The sequence below is a fragment of the Nuphar pumila genome, chromosome 15 (genome assembly GCF_984573655.1).
Source record: "Nuphar pumila chromosome 15, dmNupPumi1.hap1.1, whole genome shotgun sequence".
Lineage (NCBI taxonomy): Eukaryota > Viridiplantae > Streptophyta > Magnoliopsida > Nymphaeales > Nymphaeaceae > Nuphar > Nuphar pumila.
Window position 1 is genome coordinate 353,410 of NC_143263.1, and position 15,702 is coordinate 369,111.

The window sequence follows — 15,702 nt, forward strand, 5'->3', positions numbered from 1 at the left end:
ATAAAATTTCTCGTAGACTGGATCGTCAAGACTCACATAGGATTGGTCTTCTAGAGGTTTTATTTCCCAAAATGATGAGATGTGGGGCATCTCTTCATATATCATTTCTAATGTTGGTTTAGTAATAAATCCATGCATAGGAACATCTTCAATTTCAAGTAAGGGTTCCTTCTCGATTTCATCAATTTCATCGGACAATGCATCAAATGCTATATCGAGGATAGATTCCTCTTTATTCTCTTCATCGAATATCGGGTCACCTACAATTTCATGAAAAGGCCCCTCAGGAGAATCCTTTATGGAAATGATATGAGTGCGACTAATTTCATCACACTGGGACTCTTTTTCGCGATCCGAAACAGTTTTAAAATCACCAGCTATGACCTTTTGGATTTTCAAAGATTCTAAGTTATAAGAAACAAAATTGTCTTCATCCTCGCAACTCACATATGAGGTTTCCTCTAACCGGACTCTAGCATTAATATTCTTGAATGAGGTGGGGTTGAGTCATGGACTAAAAGATGAGACGGGTGTACGAGGGCCCTACCTCGATTCTCTATGCGAAGAATTTACATAATGAGACGTCATATTTGGAATACGAGACTCCCAATTGGATCTTCTTGGTGGATCCCTCTGTTTACACGAAGATGAATACTGATGTGGGTCTGACCCACGAATGGAATCAGACCTCCAAGATTGGAGCAGATCAGGTCTGTGATGATGGTCTTCCTCTAACTCCAGTTCACAAATTCTAGATTTTATCTTTGCCATCTAAGTTTTTTCAGCGAGCAATTGACTTTGCAAAAACCTCATTTTCTTATCTCATTCTGACTCAAATTCATCATCAGAGTCATAAGGAAGTGTTCTACGCATTGACTTTGCTCGAATGACTTCTCCCGCTCCTTGGTAAAATCTTCTATTTTACGATAAAGATCATTGATTTGACATCACAAAGTTTGAGTTTCATCCCTAACATCGCGAATGTTTTTTTCAAGGATATACTTGCTTTGACTCCTATATTTGGTTCGCCCAGACATGGCGCATGGATCCAAAAAAAAATTGACCCTCCCACTACATCGGAGATAGTGTCAGATTGAGAAATCTGGCAAACCTTGCTTTGATACCAAAATGATGTGGACTCGGTATGTACTGATCCATGATCCAAGATCCAAACAAATCTTAATACACGCGAAAGCTTTTTCACTAAGATGAGTCTGAATAGGACTCTGGAAAATAGGCTTTTCGGGACTTGTGTGCTCTATTTCAATAGAGACAGTCCAAAGAAAAGTTTTGCGTGACTTGCACACCTTTCTAACGAATCCAAAATCACTGGATTCAGATCAAGAATGTCTGCTCCACAGACTTAAAACCGGAACTAATAGTCAAATCTGTGATAGGCTCAACAGGTTCAGTGGATAGCATGTTCAAAGAGGATTTTGACTCCTTAGACGATGGAATTTGCAAAACCTCCCAACAGATGAACTGAATTTTTTATTTAGACCTTTCCGGAAAGCTATGGCGCATAATTTTTGAGCAATCCTACGCACCTTTACGGAATTTTAAAGATCTCTTATAATTTAATTGTTAACTAACCTAACCTGATAAAGGAGTTCTAGTTGGCCATGTGAATCACCTCGGATTCAGGCATACATATGAGGGTTTCAGAAAAAACCCCAAACTTCACTATGGTGCAAACGGATGTTAGCTAACCAGACTAACTTTCAGATTTCGATTTCACATCATACATATTCAGATATTCGAAAAGTAAGTAGCCATACACAGAATGCTATAACCGTGAATATTATATTCAAATTTAAGACAAGTACAGAAAGCTAGATTTTTTCAGGCTATTTGCAGACTTAATTGATTAAAATAGAAAACATAAAAAATTTAGATATTTGTTTTATCTTTCTACAAAATCAAACGGATCAGATTTTCATGGAAAGAATCATGAGAAATCCCCAAAATATGAAACATTGTTCACAATGTTCTAGACATGACAGGGTCTGACTGATTCTATCCGACCGACCACTTGATAGTAAATTTCTGAGACCCTGCCGGCTGAATCAGACCACAATCTCAACAGAAATGTTGTAAGCACATATCTCAGCTTTTCAGGACACCCAAGAACACCATAATCGAACTAGTATCTTAGCATATATAGTCGATTCTTTGAAGTTGTCTCTAACAACTCCAGAATCAGGAATCCAATTTTTGACAGATTAAATAAAATGGATAAACCACAATGCTCAGAATCAAAATATGACTGGAAATCACATTCAATAACATAAAATGCTTCTAAACACTCAGTACATTGACAACAATCAATTAGTTTGCAGTTATATTCAACAAATATCAAGATCAAAGCACAAAAATAACAAGAGATCAATGGATGAAAACACAGTTTCGTAAAGAAGATGGTACGGCTGGGCAGCAGCCAACACCATCACCAGTTTATAGAAGGTCGGAGATGCTGAGCCCTCCAGCCGTGGATGTGACTCCTGCAACAACTCAGTCAACGTGGCCTTCTCCAATCGAACCTTCAAGCACACGCCAAGCTCCAACTTGTGTTTTCCTTTCACCTTCTTCCTTGATGCCGTCAGCAAGAAACTTGTTTGGGGATTTAGTGGCTTAATCGAGCCTAATCAAGACAAATGGTAAACAGAAAACTTGTAGATCAGAATCTTAGCTTTCAACAAACTAAAGATCATGCAATTTAGTCCAGTATTTAGGGAGATATGGTCAAACTACTGAGACTATGTTCACCCTTCAAACAACATCTTCCCCTCTCTCATCACCATTTCGAAATTCTTTTCTTTCTTTTTCAAAACAAAAACCACCAGCCCTCATGGTCGACCACCATGAGGGTCTTAATTAAGCTCTCAAAAAGGTATCATAATGTTGTCGCCCACTTGCTCCAATCATGCACAAAACGAGGTGAACTTCCCCAAGTCGCTGCCCACTTACCCAATGCATGGGCTCCTTTTAAAAATGACTATCATTGCTTCTCCAACAGCCCCTTTTGACCTCATACGGTCAAACTGATTCAAAAAGGGGTTATATGTGTCCAACCCAAAGTGATGTCAATTAGGGTTTGGGTTGATTTGGATCTTGGATAAGATCCAAGATTCAAATAATGTTTTTGCTTCAAAAATCCTTCACAATATTGGTTTTTTAAATCCAAAAACAAGAAAGCTACCCTGAGTACCCCATACGCCTTCTAGTGCCGCAAAACAATCCTACAGGGCACTAGAACTTTCTGGATCCATAGAATCCAGTACCTAAAAATAAAAATAAAAATTACATAAAATAAAATACATAAAAAAAAGCATAAATGATTCCAGACATACAAAATGGAATCAAACATAGAAATACAATTTCTGAGAAAACAAAATATCCTAGAAATTAGAACATGATATTCAAAATGGATCTGGATACATAGAGATCCAATTGGACCCAGATGGTCTTGCATGATTGGATCTGCCACAGATCGCATCCTGGATCGAATCTTGGGAATTGGAATTGGATCCAATTTATCTTCAAAGCTTGGATCTTTAAGATGCACTGCATCACTATGCCATATAAACATCTTCAGAAAGGAGACCATTTAAAAAGGCATTGTTAAAATTCAATTAATGTATCATCCAATCAGATGAAACCGCAAGAGCAAGAACCATGCGGATGGTAGTAGGTTTTACAACTGGACTAAAAGTCTTAAAAAAATCAATAACTTCTTCTTGGTGAAGACCCATAGCAACGAGGCGAGCTTTGTAGTGATATACAGAGTCATTATCATGTCGTTTAATCTGAAACACCCATTTGGAGCCAATAATATTGTAGTGAGGAAGAGGATGAACGAGGTGCCAAGTGTGACTAAGTTGGAGTGCATTAAACTCATCTGATATGGTCGTTCACCACTTGGGGTCTACATTAGCTTGTTTAAACGATGTAGGTTCGGGTGTGAGTAAAATAGAGCTAAAATAGGCAAGGGAGAGAGGATAACATGTTGTGGTGAATGCACGAGGTTTAAGAAAGTTGGTCATAGAGCAAGTGATCATGGGGTGGGTATGGTCAGATGGGCGATTTAGGACGGAGTCAAAAAGAGCGGATGAAGAGGGTAGTGGTGAAGAAGAGTCTGGTGTGCCAGCAGTTGGGATGGGACTCACACTAGGGAAAGGTGCAGGCGAAGTAGGAGAGATGGGAGTATTAGGTGGGGCTAGCGAATTGGAAGGAAGCAATTGTGGTGGATTCAGAGGAGGTAGGACGACTGGTGGAGAGAGACCCTATTCGAAAAGATTGGGTGAGGAAGTACAAGAAGACTAAAACATTGCTTCAAGAATAGATTCGTCAAAGTAAACATGATGAGAAATATAGGTGTGGTTGTGAGACGGGTTAATACAAAGATAGCCCTTGTGGTGAGAGGCATAGCCAAAAAAGGTACAAGGATTAGTCTTGGGTTGAAACTTAGAGGTATGATAGGGTGTTAAAAGTGGATAACGACGAGCACCAAAGACATGGAGATGATGATAGTCGGCCGATTTATAAAAAAGAAGCTCATAGGGAAACTTACGATTAAGTACTAAAGTTGGAAGGCGATTAATGATGAAAACTGCAATATGAAGGATATCTACCTAGAAAGAATATGACAAAGGGGAAGTGTGTAGCAGATTGAGCCCAGTTTCAACAACATGCCGATGTTTGTGCTTAATGAGCCCAATCCTAGGGTACGTGAAAATGAAAATCGATGAAGGATTCCATGGTTCCATAGAAAATTTTTAAATTCATGACTGGTAAATTCGCCTCCATTATCAGATTGAAAAGTGTGTTTGGAGAGTTGCAATTGCTTTTCAGAGACATGCTTGAAAACTTTAAAATACTAAAAAACTTGAGACTTAGTATGCAATGGAAATAGCCATGAGAAACGAGAAAAATCATCCACAATGAGAAGATAAAAGCAAAATCCTTCACGTGAGGAAATTGGAGCAGGCCCCCAGACATCGGCATGGAGAAGTTCAAGTGGAGATGTCGTAGAGGAAAATGAGTGTCCAAAAGAAAGCTTGTGGGCTTTGCCAACAAAACAACTTTCACACACCTTTATTTTGTTATTTTTATTAGCAGAAATAATATGACTAGAGTTTAAGTAAGAAACAATCTTCTTATTTGCATGTCCAAGACGTTTGTGCCAAGTATCAAAGGAAGCCACTTTGTCTGCATATGCCACCACTTGTATATGGGCATCTGATTTAATTGGGTAGAGTCTCACGCTGGATTTCGGTCCCCATAGACGAATCTTACCTGTCTGACAATCCTTGACAAGGAATTCAGAATGAGTGAATTCAAAAATACAATCATTATCTTCAGTAAATTTGCTCACAGATAAAAGATTCTTCATAATAGCAAGAACATGAAGAACATTCTTTAAGCCAAAGGTAAAGCCTTGAGAATTTAAAATAAGATTACCAGTGTGGGAGATGAGAAGCATCTTACTATTAACCACTCTGATTTGTTCACCTCCATGGTATTGTGATTTTTTAGAGAATTGTTGGTCATCCATTGTAAGATGATTCGTATCACCAGTGTCAGGATACCAATAGTTATCAGTGGATTGCTGAATAGACATGGCAGAGAAAGCTTTAGGGATATCCCAGCATGTTTTAGCAGTATGTTTGCATTTTCCTCAATATTGACAAGTAACTGTCCCACAACCACCTTGAGGTTGGGATGCAGGGTTACTACTAGATGTGTTTGGAGAGAAATTTCTTCCTTGTCCTCTACCACGGCCTCGATTAAAACTGTGACCATAGCCTCGACCCCTGAAGGCAGTTTACTGGGGTTCTGATGTTTCAAGAAGCTTGGCATAAGTTAGAAACACATGTTTTTTCCTGATTAAGAAGCAAATCATATAGATCTGTGAAGGTATATAGTACCAAATTAGTGGTGATGAAGGTCATAAAGCTTTTGTATTTGAGAGAAAGTCCGTTTAAAGTAATTTGAACTAATTTCTCATCTTCTATGGGGTGATTGGCGGTTGCAAGTGAGTTTGCTAAGAACTTTATGCGATCAAGATAAGACAACATATCTATACTTTCTTTCTTAATAAATGTCAAATCTTTCTTCAGAATCATGAGTCTCAAAGGGGATTGAGACCCATATGATTTTTCTAAAACAAGCTAGGCTTTACGGGTTTTTTTATTCTTATGATTTGACCGAGAATAGTTTCAGATGCATTAGCTTTGATCCAACTGAGGAACAACTGATCGATGCGAATCCAAATAAGATAATTTGGATTCTCTATCTTACCTCCATCTGTCGCGGTAATGAATGAATCTGATTGAGGAGAGGAGCCGTCGACAAACTTGAGAAGATCCTATCTGATCATGACTGATTTGAGTTGAGATCTCCACAAGAGGTAGTTGTCTCGATTTAGTTTTATTTGAGATAAAGTTGTCAATAGCATTTCACTGGGTAATAGAAGAAGAAAAGGACGATGAGGAAGCAATTGAAAACTCGTTGGAGCAACGTAGCTCTGATACCATGAAAGAATAACCAATAATAAACTTAAGATTTTGCTCTCTTATCCACCGAGAGGTCGAGTATTCTATTTATAATCATATACGTATAATTGTTGATAATACACGGTTACAAAACCTAAAATAACCATATGCTAAGATAATCATCAATTATCATTTTTTATAGAATTACCAGAAATGATAATATCTGATTATCGTTTTTTATAGTTCTTATCAAAAAATGATAAATAACAAATGTTCCGTGAAGTCTCATTTGGGTTGTTCAGAGAGAGTCCTCGATTTCTTTGATGCCAGCACCATCCCCGTAATAAACTAAAAAACAATATCTGTACCAAACTAGGCAACTGTAAAAAGTGTGGTAATTAATAAAAGCAGTTCACTCAGGGTGTGGTAAATTTCCACACTATAATAACACGTGAAAGCTGGAAAAAGTTAAGGCGAATTCCCACTCAACAGACAGTAATGAACTGAGTAGTGTGTTGTCTCAGATCCTTTGACTTTTGAAATTATTTTACACAAAAGGCTGAACCACAAGCAGGAGTTCGCAACTTTAAAAACTCTTGCCAACCCTCCTTTGTGATACCAAACGAGGGTCTCGTTTGTAGAGCTTTTAAGGGTATCTCTCAAGTCTTAAGAAAGGGAGAAGACAGAAAGAAAGTCATTTGCATATTCCTGATGGGGAAACCTCAACCTGTAGTGAGCATTCTTCTTCTGTTGGGTCTCTCGTATTTGCTTTCATCGGATGCCCGTCCTCTACCAAGTAAGCCCCTGATTCATCATATTCAGAATATGAAATATGTAGGTTCCTCTTTGTGGGAAGAATACCAAAAGCTTGCCTGTTTCTACTCATTTCAATGACGGCATATCCTAATACTCAATTGTTTTATGGGGGTATTTCTCTCAGGGGCCTTATTAATCACAACAAATGAAGACCCGTTCGTATTAGAAGCAGAAATTCAGGTATTCAACTTCTTCTCCCTCCCCTTTACATGGCATGTCCATGGGGTTTGATCTGTCTGCATATCAATCGATGTAACACCTTGTTTCCTCGCTCAAAAGAAAGAAGAAAAGTGGTTTCCTTAATTTGCTCTTGTTTTTTGAGTTTTATGTTATATATCAGCCATATTGGTTTTTATTCTACTTCCATCTGCCTCTTGAACCTTCTGAGAAGTCTCCTTTCTATGGTTGGTGGTTTTAAGTTAAATATTCTATCTGGGTCTTGCGGGTTGGAGATGGAGGGTGTTGGTTCATTATTTCTTTTTCTGTAGGAAGATTAATGTTGCTCAGCCTTTCTTTTCCGTAGAAGTCGTTGATTTCCCAAAAAAAGGAATTAATAAGTTGCGATTTTTTTTCAAGTTGGCATGGTGAATTCCCTCTTGCAAAAGTTCCTGGTTGTTCAACAATATTCATGGGCGCAATGAGGGTCGGTGTAAAATAAAGGGATGTATTTTATGTCGGTCAACTAGGAGCTCTGAAGATGGTGCATATAGACTTTTATATCTAGAAATTAACATGTATCACCTACCGTGTTTCCCACAGTTTCCAACCTAGTAGCCATTTTTTATCCATCTGGGGGCACTTGCCAATTTGTTATTTATTAATGTACAGAACCGCTTGCCCCGTGATCCTCACAATAAGTCACCTCCTTGTTACTTTTTATCCAAGAGAGTGTATTGATACCAAAATCGGACGGCATATATGTTTTCCCTTCCATGACAAATCCCTTAATCTTAATTTTATAATTGCAACTCATTATTGAGATATGTACGTGCTTTCTTTAAACATAAGCAAAATTGTCAAGTATCCAGATTTTATTCCTCGAGGTGATCGAATCACCGGCCAAACCTGCAATTTAGCTGGCTTATCCTTTTTGAACAGTATGTTCCCCATCTCTTAGGGTAAGTTTGGTTTGCTGAGCTACATGGAATCATATGAATCAGAATCACCTGATTCTCATTTAAATGAGAAATTAACTCTCATTTGTAAAGGCAAATGAGAGTCCATTTCTCACCACTCATTTTCTCATATTTGTTTAGCTGATCTCAATGAGATTCATTGTTTCATTTGCATGAGAGTTCAAATCTCAAGAGACCCAACCAAACATGTCCTTAATGCACCATCTATATGAGCACCTATTTCGGTGCCATATTAATCACTTTGTCGACTTCGCAAAGGGTGTCAATTGTATACGTTTGGTGGTTAGGTTTCTCTTTGGCCTTTACCAAGTGCGCCCTCCGCGTGTCCTCGTGTTGCAACAATTTGTCTGTGCATGTACGTGGGGTCAATTCACATCTTTCTGCGTGTTGCATGTTTATAAAGACAGAAACATGCATAGGCATATATGTATGCATGTATGATATATTTTGGGTTAAAATTTGGTCTTGCAGGTGGCTGGCGAGGAGATGCTGGAGGAAGAGTTGATCCACGGACGGATAGAGATTGAGGAGATAGGGAAGAACGATTATCCGGGATCCGGTGCAAACAATCGTCATGACCCTAAAAACCCAGGAAAAGCCTGAAGTGTCATCTTATATTATTTAGGTTATCCGTCTAGAATTATAATACTTACTGTTGCTACCAGTCCTTCCTATCATGTATTTAGATATAATTGCAGCAACTATAGAATGGAATATCTTGATTATTGTATGTATGAATGAAATCTAAGTTATTGGTTCTTAGTTTGCTCTTTGCAATTCGTACTGACAACTTCATCTTATCCTTTTCTCAACAAATCAAAGCCTTGACTTGTGCATGTGGATGTACGTGTGTGTGCTTGTGTGTTTTTGTCCCAAGTCACGTTTGATCTTGACCCTAGTTTAGTGACCCCGAGGTATGTACGTGCTCCAATATGCACTTGTGACTACCAAAACAAAAACAAAATTTTCACGTATATGGCAGTCACTTGAAGCAAACGTCTTTGCCTGTTGCCTGAAAATTGGGCATGCTATTGCCCACAAGGGCTCCACTCATCTGGTAAGAGCGGCCTGTGAATGTTACCAAGTTGACACAGGACGTTACAAGTTCGAAACCCTGCCACAAACTCAAAAACTGGGTGTACTCCACGATGAGCATGGGGACCTCAAGGGGTTTTTCCAACTGGTTGGCTTGAGGTTGAGGCCAGCCAGTGTACCACTCTTGGATTATCCGAAAATTGCTCATGCTATCAATATTCTTCAAAGTGGATTACCAATGGAAAGTTTGATTTTCTATTGAGGACTCTTCAGGTTTCTTTCTTCTGATCAGGTGGCTTGTGCGACCCTTGGACCTCGGCATTCGTGAGTGCCATTAGTGGACACTACTTTTACAGTTGATCCAATTACGTTATAAAATTATTCTAGTGCCTTCGAGACAAGATGTGTGTACCATCTCAGCAGCAATGAACAGCTCCTTAGAACACCCATCTTTACAGCAATCCGTGCTTCAACTCTTTTTTTAATTTTAGCCATTTTGCTGTCGTTAGATTCCAAAGTATCGCAATGACGTGCCTACCAGGCTAGTTAAGCTAACATACCCGGTGCAGGATCGTTTATAGGAGCACAAACCTCCAGATTGGTTACCATCCCTAATTGAGAGAGATGGTGAGGGTATTATGCTTGCCCCCCTTCCAAAAATCATAGCCTTGGGCGTTTTATACTAGATCTGAACCGTTAAGTATATTTATTATTGTTTACTCAATAAAAAACATATTTTTTATTAAGCAGCTTTTTGTTTGGATGTGTACTTTAAAAAGGTAAAAAATGAATGGTTGATATTGTACTAAAATTTGATGATAAAGTGTTCACATTTTTACATCAAATCAAGTCGAAACAAAGCTTATAGCAATGATAAACACATCTAACGGTTCTAATCTAACATAAAACACCTAAAAATATAACTATGGAAGGGTCCTAATGGTGCTAAAAAAGGGCAGCATAATCCTCTCTCTCTCCATATATTTATATATGGTCTATATTTGGTCCTAATGAAGGTACAGAACTATGGAGCTAAAAATCATAGGTGCAAGTCGTATTAACTCAAACTAACCACTAGATGTATTCAACATAGTTTGTTTTATAGGAATCAAACTTTGGATAATGTTCTTTCGATGAAAAATTCTTATTTTTTTAATCATGGAATTTTGGTATATTATGAGTCGTTTTTTAAAGCCCTTAAGACCCTTCTTGCATGTTATAATCATACCATTCAAAACCTACTTCCTACTAAACAAACCATGTAGATAATATTGCTAATGTCCAATATTTTATCAAAACATCAAAAAATATGAAACTAATAAGATGTCTATTCAATAGTTTTCTACCTTCATTACTACCAAATATGTACCGACTATGTGTGTCTATATGTGTGTGTGGGCGCTATTGAAGTCAAGGAACAATTGACTACAAATGACCTTTTAATATTTTTCACATTTTTTTTTGTAGATTGAACATTATGGATATGATCTACAAGGTTTGTTTAGTAGAACATGAGTTTTGAATCATTTGATTGTGACATGTAAGCTGGTTTTTAAGGACTTTAAAAATCAACTATCCACAATGCACTAAAAGGCATGACTAAAAACTCATATTTTTAGATTAAAATAACACAATCCAAGGTTTGATCCTTAGCACAAGACCATGTTGATGTGGTCAAATTGATTAGATAAAGCTTGAACTTATAATTTCCAATTCAATAGTTTTTTGCCTTCAAATAGTACCAAATATTAACCCTATATATATATATATGTGTGTGTGTGTGTGTGAAAAAATATTTCATGATATACACTCTAATTTTATGAATTTAGTCATCAAATGCTAGATGTAACTAAGGGTGTCAACAGGTTGGGTTTAGTTTGGACCCAGGTAGAACCAGACCTAGCCCCAATTTTTGGGTATGGTATCGAGTCCAGATCCGGGTCTAATCTGACCCACCATAAGAGAAGCCATACCCGGACCCGATAAGAACTAAATGAACCAAACCCTGGCCAAACCCGGTAAAATACTATTTTTTATCATTTTAAATTGAAAATTTGCAGGTCTTAATCGAAACTTGGGTCGGGCTCAGGGCTGATATAAAATTTTACAAACTATACCCGAATCCATGTAGAAATCGGACCTTCGGGTCCGGACTCAGGTCTTAAATATCGAGTCTTCTTATTTATCACCATACCCAAACCTTATGGGGTTTGGTACAGGCCTGGTCCAGGTAAACCTGACCCATCGACACCCCTAGATGTAACTGTGCAGATGTGTTTAACATATTGTATTTACTATTTTAAAAGGTTTTATCATGTCCAATATACCATAAGGTCCAACTTTTAGATGCTGAAAAATGAACTCCTCACATTTTGTGAAGATAAAGGTGGCTTTAAGATGGTATGAAGCATCATCATCGTCATCTGAAGGTCAACCTTAATACGCAAAAATAGTAAATAAAACATGATCAAAAGGTTAGCTTTTGCTTTTGGAATATAGGATATATGTAAATCAAGTGCCTACAACTAGAAGTTAGGGTATCTACAAGACTACAACTGGAAGTTAGGGTGATTCAGTACCATAATAGGAGCACCCTGTACATTATAACGTCATGAATTTGCTGAGATGTGCACTAATCTGGAATAGCTCTAAATAATGAATCACTCAAGATATGTGATAGATCAATCTCTATAATAGGTGACACCAACTAACAAAGTTGTGTGAAGTGGCAATTTACTAATTTATATCATAGTCACCAAGAATTTTTTTTTTGATACCCTCATCACTGACCACACATTGGTTGGCCTCCGCTGGGTAAAACTCTTGAGGTCCTCCTTGCCCACAGCTTCAACCTCATAGCAAGGGACGTCACATGTGGGTTTCAAACTTGTGATGTCATGAATATGTGGATATGATGGAGTTTTGACAAAAAAAAATAAAGTTTAGAACTAGACCTGGATCTTGTTGAAGGAGATATGGGATCCCCGGTTGCAAGTCAAGAGTCTTTACTTTTTCGGTGAGAATGGATCAACCTAGACGTTTTCCTTTGATCTTTAGTTATCGTGTAGCACCATGTACTTCATATGTGAATCCTAAGAAAAAGGTGAGCTTGATGGTGTATGGACACCACCAAAAGACTTGAAAAAGATCCTAAAGACACATGTATACGGCCCGTTAGACAAATTCATACTTATTTTGAATAAAATAACAAATAAATTAAAATAAAAATATGAATGTAAGTCTCATCTCATTCTTAGGTAGCTCCTTACGATGACGAGCACAATGATAGACAAGTAGAGCTTCGGCTAGGTAGAGGCTTTGAAGACAGGTGAAACAAGGATCTAGATGTAGGAGGTTATGGTTTAGACTCCATATATAGCTGCACTAGGCTAGGATGGGTTTGTCAAAGTCTAGGTACGATGGTTTCAAGATCATAGATGTTGGACTAAGGGATGCAGGTCACCTATTTATAGGTGTAGGATTAGGTATGGAACCTAGGTCTAGAAGATTTTAAGCCAAAAGATCTAGATCCAAGTGTCATGCAGAAACCTCAATTTGATTGGCAAGAAGAATGAAGTGGCAAGCTCCTATTGACTATTGATCTAGCTTAAGTGCAAAGAAATTAGATATGGTAAGTCTTAAATGCTAAGTTTTAGGATTTATGAAGTTTTTTGGGTGATTTTCAGAGTTTTTGACAAGTTTGTAAATCCAAAATACCTTACAAGTACGAGTCAGGCCTAAAATAGGCAATTCTAGGTCCAAATGACACCTAGGAGGTTTGGGCAAGTAGGAGTGCCAACCTAAGTTGTCATCCTAGTGAAATGGGTTTGGATCCAATCTAAATTCACTCCCTGAAACAACAACTTAGCCTGTGTGCATGACAATTCAACATGGATTTGATCTGGATCCAAAAAGTAAGGATGACAAGCTAGACTGAATCGGGTTTGGTTCTAAACAGTAAGGATGACAATTAAGCTTGGATCTGATCAAGATTCATTCAGTTTAAACAATAATTTGGGTCTAGATTCATCCTTGAAGTGACAAGTAGGGTCTAGATCCAAATAACAAGGACAACAAGTAGGTTTGGACAACAATATATAAACGACGATTGAGCTTGGGCAAGAACCTAAAATGGATATGGATCTATAAAAAAAATTAAATAGACTACAAACGTTGTTTTGACCCATAACTTTTGATCCTAATGTTCGTTTAAGGTGATTTTTAGTGTATTAGAAAGCTTATGGTGTCCTCTTTAATTTTCTTTTTAATGAAAAGCTTGAAAACATCATTTTCTAGGCCAAAATTTTACTTAAAGTAGAACTGTAGTTTTGGACAAGTGACATCTATGCTTTGAGAAAACAAATATTTGGACAAAATCTATAAAATAATGATTGCTCAAAATTAAGGTGTCTACATATGTCCCATCAACTTAGTGACATTCAGAAGTCGCCCTTTCCAGATAAGCAGAGCAAAGGGTGGCCATTAGGTCAGGTTGTCCATCAGGCTTCAGGTACCTAGCCCAAATCGGGTCAAGCTTGGGCTGCACTTTGTAGCCCAAGCTTGAATAAAGTCAAGTCTAGCCTAGCCGATTAGATAATCAAGTCAGACCTATATGCAAAATGCATAAGGCCCGACAAGCCCAACTTGAGTCTGAGCTCCACCTGAGCCTAATTGTAACTACGTTGGGCTAGGCTCAAACGTTAATACAGGTCGGGCTTATTGGGCCCTAATCAGGCTAGCCTGGCTTGACCCAGTGTTCACCCTTGATGACATAGATGCACACGAGCTGAAATTGACAAGTACAAGCTCGGCTCATTCATGCATGTGTATAGGATTTGCTTGAGCTCGGTCAGAGCCTGTACCACTGGCGTTCAGCTCAGCTTGAACTCATCTCGGGACAATGTTTCACAGGATGCACACGGTCGGGTTTGAGCCAGGCTTGGCATGTACAAGCTCAGCTCACCCATAAAAAAATGTACAAGCTCGGCTCGAGCTGAGTTGAGCTTGTATATGTCAAGCCTGGGTCAATGCTTCACAGTGAGCATAATGGACTAAGCTAGCACGAGCTCCGTCTGTGGCTCAGTCTGAGCTAAACAGGCACACACACACACGCACATAGAGAGAGAGAGAGAGAGAGTGATGCAGAGCATCCAGAGATTCAGAGTTCAGAAGTGGAGTTGGATCCTAATCCAACTCTCCAGACTCGATTCGGGCATCGCTACTCAAGGTGATCCACACGCTTGCAGGACGTTTCTTGTCCTAGTGGATCTTCCATTTAGTCGATGCTCAACGTGCTCCTTCTTTTATTGTTTCGATTCCATTGCATCTTCGTGGAATCATATTTTTGGATATTGTGTCGATAATATTTATTTCATGTATTTTTTTTTATTTTTTTTAGGAGCCAGATTCTATGGATCCGGATAGTTCTGGTACCCTGTAGGATTGTTTTGTGGTACTAGAGGGTGTATGAGGAACGTGGGTAGTTTTTTATTTTTCATATTTGCATTTTCTAATGTATTTTTTGTGCAAGATCCAATTCGATGCACGATCCAGATCTGGATCTCGATCTGTCTCAGTGGAGCCCTAGTTGCCGCCACTTTGGGGTGGATCAATTTGGGCCTGGTTCAAATTTAGTTTTGACTATTCCAAGTCAAAAATAGTTGTTGGCCCTTGTTAATGCTCATAGCCAAAAATAGGCTAGTCAAGCTCATTTTTGGAGCTTGGCTTGGGAAGGCCATTTGGCTCTTTAATGTGGCCATTTCCCAAGCCGCAAGCCTTTTAATGTGTGGAGGTCGACCAAGGGGAGGGGAGAGCTTCTTCACTTTTGTTTTGGTGTGTGTCTAGTTTAAAAGAGAGGAAAAAATTCTGTTTTGGTGGCTGGTTTTGAGAAAAAAAAAACTCCTTTGGTGAAGGTGGAACCGAAAGTCATTTTTGGTGTGAAGGTGATCTTGTCACAATTGACCTTGGCGTGTTGACGTTTGTGGTTCCCGTTGGCTGTTGGTTCAAGCTGCAGTTCAAGAGAATTATTCCCAGTGTCGGCTACTTCTCAGCGACATCCATTGTCTTCGTCATCCGGATATCATATTCTCGGGTTCTCTTGTTCTTACATCTTCATTGTTTTATCATTGGTGTTTTTTTTTATTTCTATCAAAGTATATTGCTTGTGAGTTGCAATAGGTTATGTACTATTTTTCTAGTGAATTTATAGAAGCCTTTTGTGC

The 15,702-nt window shown here is 38.4% G+C and overlaps 1 long non-coding RNA gene across 1 annotated transcript; it reads left to right on the forward strand.

Annotated features, from left to right (window-relative positions):
* Positions 1 to 7,133: 7,133 nt before the first annotated feature.
* LOC149814018 (uncharacterized) lies at positions 7,134 to 9,227 on the forward strand. The gene is made up of 3 exons (XR_016427820.1): positions 7,134 to 7,290; positions 7,435 to 7,490; positions 8,918 to 9,227. It is a non-coding gene; the product is annotated as an uncharacterized LOC149814018 (long non-coding RNA).
* The last annotated feature ends 6,475 nt before the right edge of the window (positions 9,228 to 15,702 follow it).